Raw genomic sequence first — 19630 nt, 5'->3', positions numbered from 1 at the left:
TCTACGCCGTCTCATTAAATTTGCAGGAGATTCGTGAATTCTGGAAAATGAAAGTCCTTTTTTTTTCTTATTACAGGTGAGCAACATGTGCTGCAGTGATTTTTTAAACTACATCACCTCTTGTATATGTGTCCATATGATACAAGATTTAGTCGGATTATAACGTTTTAATTACGCTCTGATCAATTAGGAGATTCTGAGCTTCAAAGTTTTTGCATTAGAAATCTGTGAAGCAGCTCAAACGTCCCACATGTCTTCTACAGGTGCAAAATCTAAATATTATCAGATGGATGTTGCATCAAATCAAACAAAGATACAAGAACTCTCATTTCTAATTATAAGGTCTTTTTTCTTTTCAAATACTTTGCTCCTCATGTGTTTTTAAAAATCACATAAATGTTATATCAGTGTGTCGACGTGACAAAATGAATGTATTTCATTAAACTTTTTCATGACATGTCTTGGCTTCATGACAAATCATCATTTCAATCATTTGAATGTTTTTTTTTTTTTTTTGCAGATTAAAGTACAAAGTTCGATGGTGGTTCATATTTTATCCGGCGCAGAGGTCGAGTTCATGTTACTCGTTATTTATATTCATTACAATCCAATTATTCATGAAATTATACGTCTTTAGGTTTTCTGATAAATCTGATTTGATTTTTTTCATTTCCAGAGTCTTTTCTCCCCAGAACAGTGAGTCAGCGTTACAAAGACGAAGAATCAGATTGGGCGTCCAGAATTACAACCCTATAAAACCAACTCAAGAGTTCAAATTTGACGCTAGAACTTTTTTAGCTAATCAACACATGGAAAAATTACTTTGCACATCTATTTGTTGGACATTTGCGTAAGAGAGGGACTAGCAGATCTGCAAATGTTTTGAATATACAGACTCCCACACACTGTTACACTTGCACAAAAACTTTTAATGGCCGCAACGTTTTGGTCCTGTGACCTTCTCCAGGCAAAACCTTTTTTTTTTTTTTTTTTTTTGCCTGAGGAAGGTCACAGGACTGAAACGCTGCAGCCATTAAAGTTTTTGTAACAGTGTGGGCGTCTGTTAGATAAAGAGTCCAAAATATGCATATCAATGAAACACAACATGAGATTTCACAGAATAAAAAATGTTTGATTAACTCTAAATGCCAGGTAGAGGCTGATGTCACTCACATGTAGCATAGGGCACTAACTGGCATAAAAACATGACAGCACTTGAATATTTAGTTCGCACTGGTTTTATGCAACATGCAAAACTGGGAGATTTGAGATCTGTCATTTTTTTCCTGCAGGATTTCACTCAATAGAAAAGAGAAAAGATGAAATAACAACAGCAGCGTCAATAAAAACCACACAGAGGTGAGAGAGTCACTGAATAAACTTCACACCTTAAACGCTCTACTCTCACAGGGGGGTGGGGGGGTCAGGCGATGAGGTGCTAAAGCCAGAATTACACGACAGCCTTTACTATCAAAGCTGAATCTTAATGAGAGTGAGAGAAAGAGAGAGAGAATAAGAAAGAAATAGAGAGGAAAAAGGTTAATTACGCTGCTAGCTTCAAAAACTCATGCAGTGTGAACTTGTCACAGTTTTACATTTTATGACAAAGGAAAAAATCCTCAATGTAAATTTAATAGGAGCTGATCCCAGACCGAAACCGGCTTCAGCGCTGTGCAGAGATGTAATTTTCTGCCTTTGTAAAGCTTAATCACAATTTTATAATAGAAGACGTAGAAGAAAAGACACCTTTATTTTTTTTTTAAAAATGGACAATGCAGCTAATAAAAAAAAGTCACCTATCAAACTACTGTTATCCAGATGTTAATTAATGAATCAATTAAAGATTCAATCAAAGAAAGAGCAACAGTGGAGGAAACATCAGAGAGCTGTTCCTCTGACTGTCTATTGTTGGGGGCGGTAACACACACACACACACACACACACACACACACACACACACACACACGCCCTCCCTCAGGCGTCACCTCCTGCAGCTCCCACCTTGTCCCACACGGGCTGCACAGATCAAACTAATCTGCTCACACACAGTAGCTGGCTGCACATCTGTCCACCACCACCGAAAGCCCCCACACTCTCCCCCACCCCTCTGGATTGTTATATGTGGGTTAAACCGTGGCTCAGAGACCCCACCGGAAAAGAAAAAAACAAAAAAACCTGCAAATTTTGTGTGGATAAAAAAAAAGGTCAAAGCCGTCTCTGGTGGATTGACAATACGAGTAGAGATAAATACCATAACGCTGCTGTGGAGGCAAAATGCTCGGCTTATAAAGAGCACAGGGGGGGTTTGGATGTAGTGGTTCCCCTTCTCCTGCAATGAAGGGCTGGATAAGCTCCTTTGTTCAGTACTCAGAGATATTCAACCAAAAAAAATCCAACACAGCTAAAAATGGATTCCTTATCATCATTTTCTAGTTGTCTGCTTTTTTTCTTTTTTTCTGGGCTACAAATTTGTCCCCGACGTGATTAAAAAAACATGCTCTTGCTCAGAGTGACTGCATGTGCATTAAGCCGAGTTCACCCACTGAAGGTTATCAGAGTTGTTAATCGTATCCATTTCATTGGCTAATCTCTAACAGATTGTGCACACATAGTACACACACACACAAAAAAAACACAAACACACACACATGCGGACGTGAAACTTACTTTGCAGAGTGATCAACGTGCATGTGTGCACCATGAAACACAAATAAACCACAGATTCCTCGGGAGGAGACGGAGGAGCTGAGAGTGAAGGCCTCCAACCACCAGGAGAGAGTTCACATCAGGGAGGAAAAAAACAGAAAGCGTTGAAGACTTCTGGTCAAAGACTCTTGTGAGACGAGGACGACGTCTTTAGCTGGGATGGATGAGTGAGTTCAGCGTGACGTGGAGGAGGCGACGTGGAGTTCGTGGGAAACTAAAAATTCCCTCATTAACAGTGTCCGAAGGGAAGAAACGTAACAGTAAAGCAGTTCCATATGTTACAGGAAGAAGCTCTGAGGCGACGGCAGCAGCAGCAGCAGCTTCTCTCTTCTTTTACTCCTTCTCTGTTGTGCATCTGTGCATCAACGTGAGTGAAAACGACTTTTCTCGCCTAAGAAATAAAACTTCTCCAGAACCAAACACACACACACACACACACACATACACACAGGCTGCAAAGTAAAAGTAAAAGTGATGATGAAGCAGCATGTACTCACTAGACGACAGGTACCGTGTCCTTTGTCTGTGGTCGTCTCAACCTGAGGCCTCTCATCTCCTCATCTCCTCATGTCGTCTCTTCGTCTCACTTTCCCTTCTTTACATAGCTCTTAACCTCGGGTGACATCAAACGGCCCTGACCTAAAAATCAACAACGGCATCCCCGGCAAACAAAAAAGAAAAAAGAAAAAAAACAAAAAAACAAACAGACCTGAAAACAAAAAACCCGCAGCTCGGCGGCCGATCCCTGATGAAGCGCCTCAGTGTGTGTGCTTAACCAAGTGTGAGCGCTTCCTGAAAGGGAGAGGAAGGAGCGAGGGAGAGGCAGAGCATCTTGCCTCTCTCCCTGTGGTGAACACTCTCACAATGGTCCTCACTTACCCCCTCATCCCCGCAGAACTGGGTCATGGCTGGGGGGGGGGGATGGGTGTGTGTGTATGTGTGTTGTTATGTGTGGTGGTGGTGATGAGAGGATGAGGTGGTGGTGGTGGGAGGTTTTAATAGCCCTTGAAGGGGTGAAGGGAGGGTGAAGTCAGGCAGTGATGGAGGGAGGGGAGGAGGAGGAGGAGGAGAGGTGGATGTGACTCTGTGACCTCTGGGCACCGACGATGACGAGGAAGAGGTGGAGGAGGAGGAGGAGGAGGAGGAGGGTGAGCAATTAGAGAACGGATCTTTGTGTTTTTTTTATAACCTTGTTATGATGCATCTGAGGTGGAGTGATTTAAAAAGTGAAGGATGTTCTGTCTTTGAAATGTTTCATGTTAAGACTCTACAGGTCCACGCACAAAACACACACCACAAAGAGATTTGAACTCTGTCCTGACACACACACACACACACACACACAAACACAAACACACACACACACAAACACAAACACACTTAATGTGTGCAATACGTAAGCTATTATAACATGCAATCACACTGTGAGCACTTGATGGACATTATATATGTTTGCATGCGTGTATGTTAGATGTACAGTATGTCTTGTGTGTAGTGGTGTTTTATATATTATATATATATTTTTTAAGCGAGTCGGTCCCTGAATAAACCAAATTTCATCGCATGTTCTTGTGCGCTGACAATAAAGAATCTTGAATCTTTGTATCTTGTGACCGGTCGGCAAAGAGGAAAAAGAAAAACAACGATTTGATTTGATGTGACAAAATGTCGATGTTTTGTACGTTCAGATTTAGAGGAGCAGTAACATCTGTGCAAACTATAAACTGTGAATGTAAACCAACAGGTTTCTGAAGCTCAGAGTCAGGACGTTTACATGCACAGCTTAATCGAGCTATGCTCATAATCCGATTTTGGCGTCTAATCGGACTTCTGTCCTTGTCCCAGTTTACATGCAACAGAGAAAATCGAATAACTGACGGTGTCCGACTCCTCAGGAGGCGATATGCGGCGTTTCTGCAGGTTAATACGGCCCCCTGTCCTGTTGACTTTTCTTTCACATAGTAAAAAACTGAATATAAACAATTTACAGTCCCCAACCAGACCTGCCTAACTTAAACGAGTGAGTTATATAAAAGTTCTGTATAGTCGTAATGAAGGAGGAAATGTTTGAAATGTTTGACATGCTAATTCTATGGAGACTGACTCAGTGTTGGAGACTCGCTCTAGTGGTCAGGAGAGGAACTGCAGCTGCAGCTTCTTCACGCGTGATGCTTCATAATTCAGCCTCAGAGGCCGACACTTATTGATGCAAACAGAGCTAAAAATCTTAAACATGTTTCTTTGAACATATCTGTTAACTTTAATCAACAACTTTGTGATGGGAACATTCATATACCCCAGAGGATGGGATGTGCTCTAAGCCACTTGACCACTCGGCCACCCCCATTCTCTTAGCTCGTTTTTCATGGAGCTGTTTTAAACTGGATGGAGTTCCTTTAAATGTGGAGCAGATGTTCCCCTGAGGACAAACTGAAATAACTTTGGTGATTCCCCGATAATTCAGGTCAGAATAAGTTCAATTTGTCAAACAGTTTCCATTATGACCAGAACAAGTAGCTGCAAGAAGAAGAGGCGTTCAGATCCTCCTCAGCTCTAACAGACTTTATGAAGATCAGTGCTGATACCTTCACTGCCCTCTGGAAGTTTAACTATTGTTCAGCATCAAGTGTCATTCCTCAGCAGAGGTGGAAAAATGCAGGTTAACTTTGATTTATCTTGTTTTTATATCACTTTGTTCCCGTATCACAGCTTCTGGAAACAGTCAGATGCTCAGAGGACTAGGTATTATAATCTTTTTTTATTCTAATGAACAATAGAAAAATCAAGATTAGGTCCTTTAAAGGGAAAACTATGCAGTCCGGCTGCTTTTTCATTGTTTTGCTGCTAACCCTCCTCCCTCTAAAGCCGGTGAGAAAGCAATCCATGGAGCGGAGGATAACGCTATATATCATATATGCTTAAGAATGTGTATATTTGTGTAGTCTTATCTGTCATAAACAAGAGATTATGGATTATGGAGCCTGTTTGTGTCATGAGGCGCTGATCTTACAAGGTTGTTTTTTTTGGCCAAGAGCCTCCATCCTCCCTGTAACAAGTCATTTAACCATCACAGTTACTCTAAGGCTGTAAATTAAGGTAAAACCTAGCATAGTTCCTCTTTAATAAATAAAAAAAAACATGTTTTATGTTCTTTTATGTATTTCATGTGTAAAAAAGTGCAAAGCAAACAAAGTTTAAAGGACCATCTGAGGGTCCAAAGGGTTGTTGGAGTTATATTTTTCCCCAGTACCAGTTGGACAACTCTGGCAGCTAGCGCTTGAACCGAGTGTCAAAGTGTAACTAATAATTGATGTCCAACATGCTGCCTGTTGCCGATGCCAGTGGATCTGTGGCCCTGGAGAGAAAGTGAAGGAGCTGCCAACTGTCGGAGAGGAAGAGTTGGAGTTGGACCATGAAGTCATGAGAGGACACGGTGAACTAACTCTGAGAGATAAAAGTTAGAATACATCCACATAATCAGCTCACCCCGCTCGGCCCGGTGCTAAATGTTTTATGTCAACCATATAGCACAGTGCCTGCAGAGCTATACAGAGGGAGGGGATGGTTATTATCCTCCTCCCCCTCCTCCTGCCTTCCTCCTGACCTCTCGTGGAGCCCTAATCACGCCAACGCCGCGAACAATGAAAAAGATGCTCGTTTTGATATCGTCCAAATCCAAAATTAAGGGGCCCGAGCTCTTTTCTTATCTCCGTCCTCTTCCGAGTCGACCGGTTTCCTATCCCCAAATTTCACAGATCATGCGCTGAGTATAAATCCTCTTTAAATTCATATCATGTCGCTCAAAGTCAAAGTCTCACTTCCTGTTTAATGTACAGCTGCTTTTTCTTTCATAAGTAGTGAGACGTATTATTTTTCTTTTCCGACGTCGTGTCGTCTCGGTAATAACCCTGAATAATTTGACTCATCTTGTCTTGATGATGGACAGCTACTGTAGATGGGAAGATGGCGCTGACGCTGATGTTGACGACAGTGATGATGATTATCTAAAACCATCACACACACACACACACATGTACACACAGCCATAATATGAGCACTAAGGAGGATGATGGCAGCGATTCTCCATCAATCAGACTAAAGAGTTTGACAGCAGATTAAAAAGTCTCCAAATTATGGTCAAACTCCAACTTGTGAGAAAAACTAAATCACTTTGTCAGGAACTTTTCTAATCTGTGTGTGTGTGTTTGTTTATGCCACACTCGAGGCCATCTTTGCAGACTCAGCCCTCACACGGACAGTGATGATTTATTACTTTTTATTTTCTGCTGATGTGAAGTGGAACCAGTCACTGTCACCACCTGTCACTGACACTGCGGAGCTTCTGACTGCAGATTAACAGCCGGGTCCCCAGTTCAAGTCTTACATAAAGACGTAACGTGGAAGAAGTGCAACACACGTGTCACCTGCAAACAGACATATTATTAACACATTTAATACTGTACATCTTCTGGATATGAAGTTTTACGGGAAATACTCATAGATTCATGTTTTCCTGTGTAAAATATTATGCTGACATGTTTTTTTTTTCACATTATGCGTGTAATTCACTTCTATGGGGTTAATAAAAGAATGTTTTTCTTATATGTTGCGCATTAGTTTTAAACATGCCCAACTTCTGTACCCTATAATATAATATCTACATATACAGAGAGGCTGTGGGGTGGATATGTATTTATATACAGGCCTATATCTATATATATTTATAAAGTGAGATCATGACCTTACACTGTAAATTGCCTTCAGATGTGTTTTATGATTTGGCGCAGTACAAATTAAATTGAATTGAATGGGACGTCTGCGTTGTTTTCTATTTGTACTGTATAGTCTGGTTGTATACTGTAGGTCAATAATGTTGAATTGTTTACTTTTCATGTAAATATATATATTTTTACATATATGGATATTTCATACTATATGAAAATTACATATAATACACTTCACTGTATGTTTTCCTACTTGGTGGCTGCTGGAGATTTAAAAAAAAGTAAACGGCTAAAACCGGATGTGTTTATGTGTGAATTAAATACAGGTAATCTTTTAAGTGCACTGTCGATGGGTGTCGTTCTTTCATAATGCAATGTGAGACACTGAGAGAATTAGAAATAAAATGAAATTGTGAGTGAAGATCTTGAAAAACAGAATAAAAATATATCGAGTACAAACAGTAGATGTAATGGAGCGAGTGTGTGGTTTAGAGTTGGACTCTTGATGTCTAATCGATAAGAAAGAGGTGATTGTTGATTATTGAATCTGGATCGTATCTGTAGATTTACTCTGAAATCTTCTCTGGTTTCTGTGGGTATTTTGTTCAGTGTCAGTGATCTGTCATTGAGCACATTCAGCTAAAACTGATTGGATCTAATTCATGAGCAGAAGAAGAAGATGATGATGATGATGAACTGGACTGCAGCCTGGTGGCCATTGATCTGCTCTTAGATTATAGGTGGAGTTTATTTGGACTGAGTGTGAGACAGGAGGATGAACTGTCATCTATTAATCTGTCTCTTCTCCTCCTCTTCTTCCTCCCTGGGGAAAAAAAAGTCCCATGAATAAAACACCAAGTTTTTCAGCCTCTAATGTGTGAAAACTGAGCTTTAGTCCACGCTGCACATCATCAGAGTGTGTAAAACAGCAGTAAAGACACAGGTGGTATGTGTTATACTTAGTCTTATGCTAAAAAGAAACACAGACCTTTTATTTTCCCACAGCAACTTGGCACGAAAAGCTATTTATCTGAACTGTAAATCTGTCTAAAAGAAACATTTATATCCTAAGTACATAAAAAAACAGCCTTCAAAAAACCATGTACCCTTCCAACATGTCATAAATCAGATGGACCGAGGAGACCGGGGCTTGGTTTGCTTCAACTCCCATAATCCTTCAGCCTGTCTGCCTATATAAGCCCAAGCTAATTTGGCTCATTTGACCAGTGCATCATCCATGTAAACATCAAAGCGCTTTAAGACGATTGCCTGAGTGACACTGACACATTCGTCAGCTGTTTTTATTCCCCGTCATCTTCTCTTCCTTCACAATGTGGCTCCACTCACTCAGGACATTTACACAAATCTCTCATTTCCAGAGCTGCAGACTGACAAGTGGCTATTGATGTTGCTTTAAGAGCTGAGACGGCGCTGTCATCATTAGAAGAAAAAAAAGGGGGGACTTAAAGTTGAAGTGTAACAAGACGACAGCCCGGAGTGTCCCGTTGGTCAAGTCTGTGAAGTTTACAAACCAGAAAGTTAAAGATTTCTGGTAAAGTTTCGAGTTGATGTCGTCCCTCCTCCACTTCCTGTTTCTGCTCTGTGACAGTGAACACATCGTTTAATGAGCGGCTCCTACCAGTAACTGGACCTCTTCAGTCTGTCTGCATACTTACATACCTCACAGTCACAGACAGACGAGAGCAGCAGGAGCCGTTACTGTAAACCGCCTCCGTGGTGTTTTAAATCACACACAACAACGACCGTTTGGTAATAATCAGGCTGAAAGTTCATCAAAAGAACCATGTGTTGTCGAAAAAGAAGAAGAAAAAGAAGAAAAAGAAACCTAAACTGGAGCCAAAAGCGTTTAAATGCTCTTCATGCTTAATTACGTCCGAGTCAGTGTGAGCGTTTGACGGCGGGTCAGGAGGAGGTTTCTCCTCAGCTCTGCTCTGCTCTGCCTCCGCTGTCTTGGTGTTTACACTGAGACACTGAGAGTGTTTTTGTTTCATGGAGTCCAAACTGAAGTCTAAAGTCATCAGACAGTTAGAGACTCACTGGGAAAATCACTGGGGAGGTCAACGGGGTCAAAGGCGTTAGACATTGTTGAGCGCTGAAGTCACTGTGTGTGTTTTGCTACAGTATGATCTCATTAATCTGTGCTCAGTTTAGGACAGTTTAAACACGTGATGGTCGGAGCCGCAACATTATGTTTAGTGCATTGTTTAAGGTAGATTTTCGTTTTCTTTTTTTAAAGGGATAGTTCAACATTTTGGCAAATTGGCCCATTGCCATAATCCCTATAGTCATAGCAGTAGGTTCGTGACCTTTAATTGTCGGTGCAAGCTATTTTTAAAACGGCGGAGCAGAGATGTGAGCTGCTCAGAGCTACGCTACGGAGGCTCATTATTATCTCATAGTGTGGTGAATGTGCAGGTCACAACTTGTCCACCAGAGCGTTTTGGAGTTGTTGGATTGTGTATTTGATGAGTTTGATGAGGGAAACCAAGAAATCCCATTAGCCTCCATAGCGTAGCTCTGAGCAGCTCGCAGCTCTGCTCCGCCGTTCTAAAAATAGCTTGCACCGACAATTAAAGGTAACAAACCTACTGCTAAGACTATAGGGATTATAGCAATGGGCCAATTAGCCAAAATTTTGAACTATCCCTTTAACCATTATCTTGTAATGCTTTGACTGAGATTTTCATACGCACCACCACCTGATGTAGGGGGTATAGCTCAGTGGTAGAGCATTTGACTGCAGATCAAGAGGTCCCCAGTTCAACTCTGGGTGCCCCCTGTGTGAGACAACATGGTGAAAGCTGATCCATGCAGATGCTTTTGTGTTTATTTAGACACATTGAATCTGCAAACACAACAAACACAAATGCACATGCTTGGATACAACTGCTTTGTTTTTACTGTATTTACCGTGAGTAGTTAAAAGCTTTACCGCTGGGCTGCAGCACCTCTGTCTGCAGCAGCAGAGGAGGTTTCTTTGTTCGTTTTCTCTTTGTTCTGCCTCGGTCCAGTGATCTCTGTATGTACATGTACATGAACAAATGGAAGGGGGTATAGCTCAGTGGTAGAGCGTTTGACTGCAGATCAACAGGTCCCCAGTTCAACTCTGGGTGCCCCCTGTGGACACCTGTGTCTGTATGACCAGTCCAACTGGCTTTTTAAGACGAGTAATAGTGACTGCACGTGATCCTGAGCTGCTGTCTGCAGAGAGTAGATCCATAAAAACAGGAAAGAGAAGTTTCATATCGAGTCTTTTTTGGTTCTGTGTCTGGTTGGAACAGAAAAGCTGCAGACTTTGATGAGTGACCAGTTCCCAGTTGCACTGAACCATCAGAGCCACCGTAGTCTCAGCTCATGTGGTGGTGGTGGTGGAGGTGCAGCAGCAGAAGTGGAGGAGGTTTCTTTGTTCGTGTTCTCTTTGTTCTGCCTCGGTCCAGTGATCTCTGTATGTACATGCACGTGAGCATGAACAGAGGGGGTATAGCTCAGTGGTAGAGCGTTTGACTGCAGATCAACAGGTCCCCAGTTCAACTCTGGGTGCCCCCTGTGGACAACAACATCTGTCCAACTGGTGAAGATACACAGGACATGATCCTGAACTGTTTTTCAGGCTGTGGCTGAGGTGTTACAGTCTGGTCTGTACTGTTTGTCAGCTCAGACTGAAACAACAGCACATGAACTCGTTGTCCTTTATGTTTGTATACAGCTGTGACAGGGGACACCCAGAGCTGAACCTCTTGATCTGCAGCCAAAAGCTCTACTCCCTCTATCTGTGGACATATGCAGATCCAGGTGAATGGTACAGTAGCTATAGTAGCTAAAGAGAGCACATTATACATAATGAAGACTATAATTATAGTGTTGAACACAAATGAACAAGCAAACCAACCAACCATGTTCACATGTTACATGTTTAAACCTCTGTCCTACTGAGCAAACACTGATGTGAGAGCAGCACGCAACTGACATGTTACTGCTGATGCAACTCAATGTATGCATGAGTACCACACACATAGCTATTATATATCTACTATATGTTTACTTATGTTTAATGTTAATAGATGTAACCAGAAGGGGGTATAGCTCAGTGGTAGAGCATTTGACTGCAGATCAAGAGGTCCCCGGTTCAACTCCGGGTGCCCCCTGTGCTGATGTTATAGCTCCAATAAGGAAGTAATGTTATGATCAACCATCTCTTTAAAAGCATCAGTGAAGCTGCTGTGTTGTCGCTAACTCATGAATGAATGAAAACCAGCAGGAAATCAGAGAATCACTGACAAACAGCACAGACCAGGCTGCAACATCTCAGCCACAGGTGTCAAACTCTGGGAAAGAGTCACTTATCAAAGTCGATGGCTTTTTCCGTTCCACGAAAAAAAACAGATATTTTTCTTTGTCTTTTTAATGGCTTTATTCTGGGGAAAAAAGGTCAGGATCATGTACAATCCTGTGTTTCTACACCATTCGTACAGACACTGGTGTTAGGTGTTCACAGGGGGCACCCAGAGTTGAACTGGGGACCTGTTGATCTGCAGTCAAACGCTCTACCACTGAGCTATACCCCCTCTGTTCATGCTCATGTACATGTACATACAGAGATCACTGGACCGAGGCAGAACAAAGAGAAAACGAACAAAGAAACCTCCTCCACTGCCGTTGCTGCTGCTGCTGCTGCTGCTGCACCTCCACCACCACCACATGAGCTGAGACTACGGTGGCTCTGATGGTTCAATGCACTGCAAACTGGGAACTGGTCACTTATCAAAGTCTGCAGCTTTTCTGTTCCAACCAGACACAGAACCAAAAAAAAGACTCGGTATAAATCATTTCTCTCTTGTTTTAATGGATCTACTTTGTGCAGACAGCAGCTCAGGATCACGTGCAGTCACTCTTACTCATCTAAAAAACCAGACACCGGTGTCCACAGGGGGCACCCAGAGTTGAACTGGGGACCTGTTGATCTGCAGTCAAACGCTCTACCACTGAGCTATACCCCCTTCCATTTGTTCATGTGCATGTACATACAGAGATCACTGGAACGAGGCAGAACAAAGAGAAAACAACAACAGAAACCTCCTCCACCCTGACGCTGCTCTATCACGGCCTCTTGTGCACAAACGGTGCATTAGTGAGCTCCGACATAGCTCCATTAACACTGTGGGTGAATCAACATATAGAAAAACAGTAGTGAAGTAAAAAAGGAATACTGTGTTGTTGGTATGGCTCAGTGATCATGTGACATCATAAAGAAGTGGAACAAATTAATTGATTCAATCCTTTTTTTCCCCTTCTTTTTTAAAGAAATTCATTATCGAGATTGTAATCTTCCTTTAAGGCTCATTACATAAAGCAGCATCAGTTCACACTGAGCTATAAAAATCTCTATTTAGAAAACACACGACACACGAGAGCAGGAGGTAATTATACAGTAAAAACTAAATTTATATAATTGATTCTCTGAAATCAATAATAAAGATTCTCTGATTTTACAGAGACTGCAATTAAACAGAAGCAGCTAATGAGCTGTAACGGGGTTAAACTCCTCACATTAAACTAAATGTTTCTTCCATCTGTCACAGTGTAGTCAGAGTGTTCTTGTGTTTAAACATTTATTCTGGTTTTGTATAATAAAAATGAACCAAATTATCCAGCTTCACTCTGACAATAACATTTAGACAAGAGGAGCAGATACAAGAGTCTATTAAAGGAGGGAGAACAGAGCTGAACCGGGAGGAGACGTCTTGATGCTCCGCTCTTTATTCTGAAACCTTTACTGTTTTTCTTTTTTTTTCTTTTTTCATGCTTTGACTAATATAACAAAGTGGAGCTTCCTGCTGTTTTCTCTAAACCCTCAGTCGTGTGTTTCCAGGACAACTTCACCTGTGGCAGCTTCTCCTCAGGTTGTTTCCTCCAGTTGTACTGAATCGAACGTCGCCTATAATTAGAGGTTTTTATAGCTCAGTGGGAACTGATGCTGCTTTATGTGACTCTACTGTGGAGTCTAATGAGCCTTAAAGGAAGATTACAATCTGTCTAACTCACCACTCTCCATTTTTACCTGATGTCAAATGATCATGGGCTTTTTTTTTCTTTTTTTGAATGGTAATTAAAGCACAGACGTTTGTTTGCTGCAACAACAAACACAAATGTTTTGCCACTGAGCTACAGCTCCTCTGTCTGCAGCAGTGGAGGAGGTTTCTTTGTTCTGCCTCGGTCCAGTGATCTCTGTATGTACATGTACATCAGTGCATATGAACAGAGGGGGTATAGCTCAGTGGTAGAGCGTTTGACTGCAGATCAACAGGTCCCCAGTTCAACTCTGGGTGCCCCCTGCTGATGCCAGTGTCTGGTGTGTTTTGTCCAGTCAGGCTGCAGATATGAACCAGTTCTTACACATTATTACTGTATATCTAATCACAGCTGTGAGTGCATGTGTGTGTGTGTGTGTGTGTGTGTGTGTGTGTGTGTGTGTGTGTGTGGAGGGCTGGAGTGGTGTTATTTATCTATTCTCTAATGTTTGACTTTAATCTGGAGTCAGTTTGTTAAATGCTGAGTTTACTGAACAGCTTTTATTTACAGTTATGTAACTTTATGTGGAGAGATAATCCGGGGAAGTTCAACTGTGATCACTATGACCTAAGATTTTATAAGATTTTATAAGGTTTAATAAGATTTTACAGCCTCCTGTGAAGAAGCACTTTATGTATTTTATGCATCTCTGGCATCTTTACATGAAAAATGCGTCAGACTTTTGTGAGTTTGTGATGATCACTGTCCTGTAAAACCCAGGTTAAGCAAAAGGTTAACCTTACTTTTGCTAATTGATATATGCATTTATGCTCGCTTTTTCTCTGTTTTTTTCTCTCCATAGAGCTCCTTCTACAGTGCATATTTTCACAGTCATAAGAACTCCCCTCCTATCACGGAGCTACAGCACCTCTGTCTGCAGCAGTGGAGGAGGTTTCTTTGTTCATTTTCTCTTTGTTCTGCCTTGGTCCAGTGATCTCTGTATGTACATGAGCAAGAATGGAGGGGGTATAGCTCAGTGGTAGAGCGTTTGACTGCAGATCAACAGGTCCCCAGTTCAACTCTGGGTGCCCCCTGTGGACACCTGTGTCTGTATGACCAGTCCAACTGTTTTTTTTAGACGAGTAATAGTGACTGCACGTGATCCTGAGCTGCTGTCTGCAGAGAGTAGATCCATAAAAACAGGAAATAAATGATTTATACCGAGTTTTTTTTTGGTTCTGTGTCTGGTTGGAACAGAAAAGCTGCAGACTTTGATAAGTGATGACGAGTTCCCAGTTTGCAGTGCATTGAACCATCAGAGCCACCGTAGTCTCAGCTCATGTGGTGGTGGTGGAGGTGCAGCAGCAGCAGCAGTGGTGGAGGTTTCTTTGTTCTGCCTCGGTACATCACTGCATATGAACAGAGGGGGTATAGCTCAGTGGTAGAGCGTTTGACTGCAGATCAACAGGTCCCCAGTTCAACTCTGGGTGCCCCCTGAGGACACCCGTGTCTGTCCAACTGGTGTAGAAACACAGGACTGTACATGAACTGTTTTTCCAGAACAGAAGAAGAAAAAAAACATCTTTGTTTTTTTCCTGGAACGGAAAAAGCCGTCGACTTTGATAAGTGACTCGTTCCCAGAGTTTGACACCTGTGGCTGAGATGTTACAGCCTGGTCTGTGCTGTTTGTCAGTGATTCTCTAATTAGAGATTTTTAGAGCTCAGTGGGAACTGATGCTGCGTTATGTGACTCTACTGTGGAGTCTACTGAGCCTTATAGGAATATTACAATCTGTCTAACTCACCAGGATAATGCATTTCTTTAAAGTTTTTTTTCCATTTTTCCATTTTTACCTGATGTCAAATGATCACTGGGCTTTTTTTTTTTTAAACTGAGATTTAAAACACAGAAGTTTGTTTGCTGCAACAGCAGTGGAGGAGATTTCTTTGTTCTGCCTCGGTCCAGTGATCTCTGTATGTACATGTACATCAGTGCATATGAACAGAGGGGGTATAGCTCAGTGGTAGAGCGTTTGACTGCAGATCAACAGGTCCCCAGTTCAACTCTGGGTGCCCCCTGCTGACACCGGTGTCTGTATGGTGCAAAAACACAGGACTGAACAAGATCCTGGACTGTATTTTTCAGAATAAAGTCATAAAACAGAGGGAAAAAAATATCGGAAAAAGCCGTCGACTTTGATAAGTGACTCGTTCCCAGAGTTTGACACCTGTGGCTGCGATGTTACAGCCTGGTCTGTGCTGTTTGTCAGTGCTGGTTTTCATTCATGAGCGACGATACAGCAGCTTCATCAGCTCATTAACTCGTCTCCCTTTATGCCGACTCATGGATGTAGATGAAACTGTGACCTCTTGACCTGCAGACTAACTCTGAGCTCCTCCCCCTCTGATCATGACGACCTCTCTCTTCTGTTTTGTTCACGCATTGACCCTTAAACACAGATCCACAGTTTGCGTGCTGTGCGTAGATATTAAGACACTGACTGATGAATGGATGGATAATGAGGCTATAGTTAGAACGACGTACACAATGCAGAGTATAAATAAAGTTGCAGATTAATGAACAAACACACGAACAACGATCTCGTGCAGTTTATGTAAATCCTCCTCCTGAGACGCTCATTAAGGAAACACGAGAGGAAAACATCAGTTTAGTCTCATCTAAACCTCCCTGCCTCCGATAAAGAGCTGCAATCAGTTATTTTTAGCTCAAGAGGTTTTTATTTTACATCAATTTATGTTTTGTAGATTAAATATTTACATTTTTTCCTACAAATTCTTTATATTCATCAGTTGAAAAAAAAAAAAATCTTTTGTCCTGTTCTCATGGAGATGATATCCCAGTAATTTTGTGACATAACGTCTTCAGATTTGGCAAAAACAGTCACTTTGGATTTTGCTAGAGATATGATTCTGTCCTTGAGAATGTGAAATCTCTGTAACGCCTCTAGGCAACGTCCTCAAATTTAGTCCAAACGTTCACCTGGACTCAAGGACAAACTGATCACATTGTGGTCAAAGGTCAAAGTTTTGTTTTGGCCTTGAGAAAGCAACATCTGGAGAACACACAGAGTGTTTCTGTGGATGTATATGACCCTGAACCGGTGACTCTCGTTGTTCTTTCCCTTGATAAATATTAGATTAATTATCAAAAGACGAGACGATAAAAAAAAAGATAAACGACAAATATCAGACCTTTGTTTTGTCTGTAATCACCCGAGAAAAATTAACGAACACGGGTGAAGGGAGGAGGAGGCGACGAGCAAAGATTCACCATCGTACACAAACAGGACCAGTGAGACGTTCAGGGTCTCACGAGTAAACACAAACACATCCAGACTGTTAAATATTTACAACCCAGAAAGCAGCTTAGTTGTTGTTGTCATAGTTGATGTTGTTGCACTTGTGAGCTGAAGTGATAGACGTGTGTTTGAGTGTGTCGAGATGGGGAGGTGTGTGTGTGGGTGTGTGTCGCCTCCCAGCAGCCTCGGAGTTTACGGCTGAAATAAACAGTGTTTGTTTGTGACCTCAACCTCCATGGCAGCAAACAACGAGGAGCTTAACATCCATAACACACACACACACACACACCCACACACCTACACACACACACAGGCTGTGTAGTGTGAGTCCTCTGATCCTCCTCACACTCTGAACGTGCACCACAGTTGTTCAGGTTTAATTCGCTGCAGCTCATTGTGATCTTACAGAAAGAGTCAGGCTGCAGATATGAACCAGTTCTTACACATTATTACTGTATATCTAATCATAGCTGGGAGTGCATGTGTGTGTGTGGAGGGCTGGAGTGGTGTTATTTATCTATTCTCTAATGTTTGACTTTAATCTGGTGTCAGTTTGTTTAATGCTGAGTTCACTGAACAGCTTTTATTTACAGTTATGTAACTGTATTTATATGTTATGTGGAGAGAGAATCTGGGGAAGTTCAACTGTGATCACTATGACCTAAGATTTTATAAGATTTTACAAGATTTTATAAGATTTTACAGCCTCCTGTGAAGAAGCTCTTTGTGTATTTTATGCATTTCTGGCATCTTTACATGAAAATTAACAAAAAGAGTTTGTGACTTTGTGATAATCACTGTCCTGTAAAACCCAATTGTTTAAATAAAACCTGCTTTTACTACTTTTGCTAACGGATGTGTCATGCATTTATGCTCGCTTTTTCTCTGCTTTGGTTGTTTTTTTCCTCCACAGAGTGCATATTTTCACTGTTGTAAAAACTCACCACTTTAAACATCACAGCTACTCTGAAGCTGTTCAATTTAGGTAGAATTTCTTGCATAGTTCCTCTTTACAATCCTAAAGTTAAAGTTAAACACATCTCCTTAATGATCCCTCTGTCTCTTCATCTTGATGCTGAGTCTCCTCTCTCCTCCTCTCTCAGATGTGTATGTGACGGTTTAAAAGGTGCAAGACAAGAGAAGTAAACGATCCATATAAAATCTGTAAAAATGAACCAAAATGAACTTTCAATCAGTCGATAATGATAAAATCACTTCCATCTCCCACCACAACGTGCTGCGGGATCCGTCTGTGCTTCAGTTACTGTTCACGTCTGTAACTGAGAGACTCATGTTTCTCCATCACGTGTCTTCATCTCACACTTTGCCATAAGAACTCATCCGCCTTTAGATTCTCATCTCTAATTAGCGCCGAGGAGACGAGTTAACCTGAGGTGAGCGGACGCTGAGAGCATGTGTATGTTATCATACATAATCATGCATGGCCCAGACACGCACACACACACACACACACACACACACACACACACAGTACATGGGAGCACACACAGCTATAGCACCTCCTCAGGCTGCAGCTCACCTGCGAACCCAGAGACTCATTAGAGGAGGAAGAGAGGGAGCTGAGGGAGGAGGAGTCTGAAAATATGTGTGTGTGTGTTTGTATGCATGCGTGTGTGTGTGTATGTATGTGTGTGTGTAATGTATTGACAGACTGAAGTGCACATATATGATGAATTAGAGGTAAAAATGTGTCCCAGTAACCAAGTTAAAGGACGTTGGTAAAGCAAAGAGCTCCTGCAGGGAGAAAGCTGCTGTGTGTTTGTGTGTTTATTTATGTGTGCATGTGTGTGTTTGTGTGTTTGTGTGTGTGCGCATGTGCCTGTGTGTGAGTCACACTGAGAGTGACTCAGATTTAGATGTTTCTTGTTGTGTCTTCAGGCAGGGATGGAGCGTATTCGACGTGTGGACGTGTGTGTGTGTTTGTCTGCATATGCATGTGCATGTGCAGAGCACCTTTGCCTTTGGTGACAGGTTTGGAGGGCAGATGAAATGTGTGTGCGTCTGTGTGTTTATGTATGTGTGTGTGTGTGTGTTTGTATAAACCACTGACAATGGGAGCGTGCGCCTGCAACACTACTGTACATGTGCGTTGTGCGTTATTCTTATTCATATTATTCAGATTCTCCGGGGAAGTGGCCGGTCGTTCATTACAGTGTGTGTTCACTTGTCTGACAGCTCGGCTCCTCAGGCAACGGCTGCTGCTAAATATCACACACCTGGATGCACACACACACACACACACACACACACAAACATGGTTTTCGTGTCTTCTAAGACCACATTACCACGCTAATAATATCCAACAAATCACACAGCAGCACTTTCACCTTGGTGAGTCGTCATCATCAGAGAGGCCGTACGCCACAAACACACACACACACATACACACACACACACACACACACACTGGGATTAGAGATGACTTAATTTACGGCAGCGTATCTTTAATGCCGCAGCAGCTGAGGAAAGACGGATGAAGGAGAGAGAGGCTTTAAATAACATCCCAAATATGGATAAATATGGCAGCTGGTTCCCAAAGTTATTGTCAACTATCTGTTCATGTGGGGAGAGGGGGTGAGGGGGACGGGAGCTGAAGGTGGATTTATTGTGTGTGCGTGTGTGTGTTTGTGTGTGTACGTAGGAGATGTTGGTGCATCTTTACGGTTTCATATGGAGCGATAAATAAACGCTGTTGACTTTATAAGTTGTGTCGTGTGTGAGCAGCTGGAGCTCGTCCTCCACAGGACGGACGAACGGGGGGGGGGGGGGCGTCTCTACTGGTCACATGACCTGAAACCTGCTGCTAATTAAACCAAAAAGTCTTGTTAA

At 42.0% G+C, this 19630-nt stretch overlaps 1 protein-coding gene and 10 non-coding genes across 11 annotated transcripts in view; 8 read left to right on the top strand and 3 right to left on the bottom strand.

The window, feature by feature from the left end:
- The window catches only part of gjc1 (gap junction protein gamma 1), a 55139-nt gene that overhangs the window by 9798 nt on the left and 25711 nt on the right, over nucleotides 1–19630 (bottom strand). The window lies entirely within an intron of this gene.
- Nucleotides 10159–10230, top strand: trnac-gca (transfer RNA cysteine (anticodon GCA)). The gene has a single exon. It is a non-coding gene; the product is annotated as a tRNA-Cys (tRNA).
- trnac-gca (transfer RNA cysteine (anticodon GCA)) lies at nucleotides 10499–10570 on the top strand. The gene has a single exon. It is a non-coding gene; the product is annotated as a tRNA-Cys (tRNA).
- trnac-gca (transfer RNA cysteine (anticodon GCA)) lies at nucleotides 10926–10997 on the top strand. Its single transcript has one exon. It is a non-coding gene; the product is annotated as a tRNA-Cys (tRNA).
- Nucleotides 11525–11596, top strand: trnac-gca (transfer RNA cysteine (anticodon GCA)). Its single transcript has one exon. It is a non-coding gene; the product is annotated as a tRNA-Cys (tRNA).
- trnac-gca (transfer RNA cysteine (anticodon GCA)) lies at nucleotides 11945–12016 on the bottom strand. Its single transcript has one exon. It is a non-coding gene; the product is annotated as a tRNA-Cys (tRNA).
- trnac-gca (transfer RNA cysteine (anticodon GCA)) lies at nucleotides 12377–12448 on the bottom strand. The gene has a single exon. It is a non-coding gene; the product is annotated as a tRNA-Cys (tRNA).
- Nucleotides 13712–13783, top strand: trnac-gca (transfer RNA cysteine (anticodon GCA)). Its single transcript has one exon. It is a non-coding gene; the product is annotated as a tRNA-Cys (tRNA).
- trnac-gca (transfer RNA cysteine (anticodon GCA)) lies at nucleotides 14483–14554 on the top strand. The gene has a single exon. It is a non-coding gene; the product is annotated as a tRNA-Cys (tRNA).
- trnac-gca (transfer RNA cysteine (anticodon GCA)) lies at nucleotides 14885–14956 on the top strand. Its single transcript has one exon. It is a non-coding gene; the product is annotated as a tRNA-Cys (tRNA).
- Nucleotides 15468–15539, top strand: trnac-gca (transfer RNA cysteine (anticodon GCA)). Its single transcript has one exon. It is a non-coding gene; the product is annotated as a tRNA-Cys (tRNA).

This window comes from Trachurus japonicus, chromosome 8, assembly GCF_045865225.1.
Source record: "Trachurus japonicus isolate A0001 chromosome 8, Traja_1.0".
Classification (NCBI taxonomy): Eukaryota; Metazoa; Chordata; class Actinopteri; order Carangiformes; family Carangidae; genus Trachurus; species Trachurus japonicus.
The sequence above is the reverse complement of the archived record's forward strand: the minus strand, read 5'-3'. Positions and strand labels throughout refer to the sequence as shown.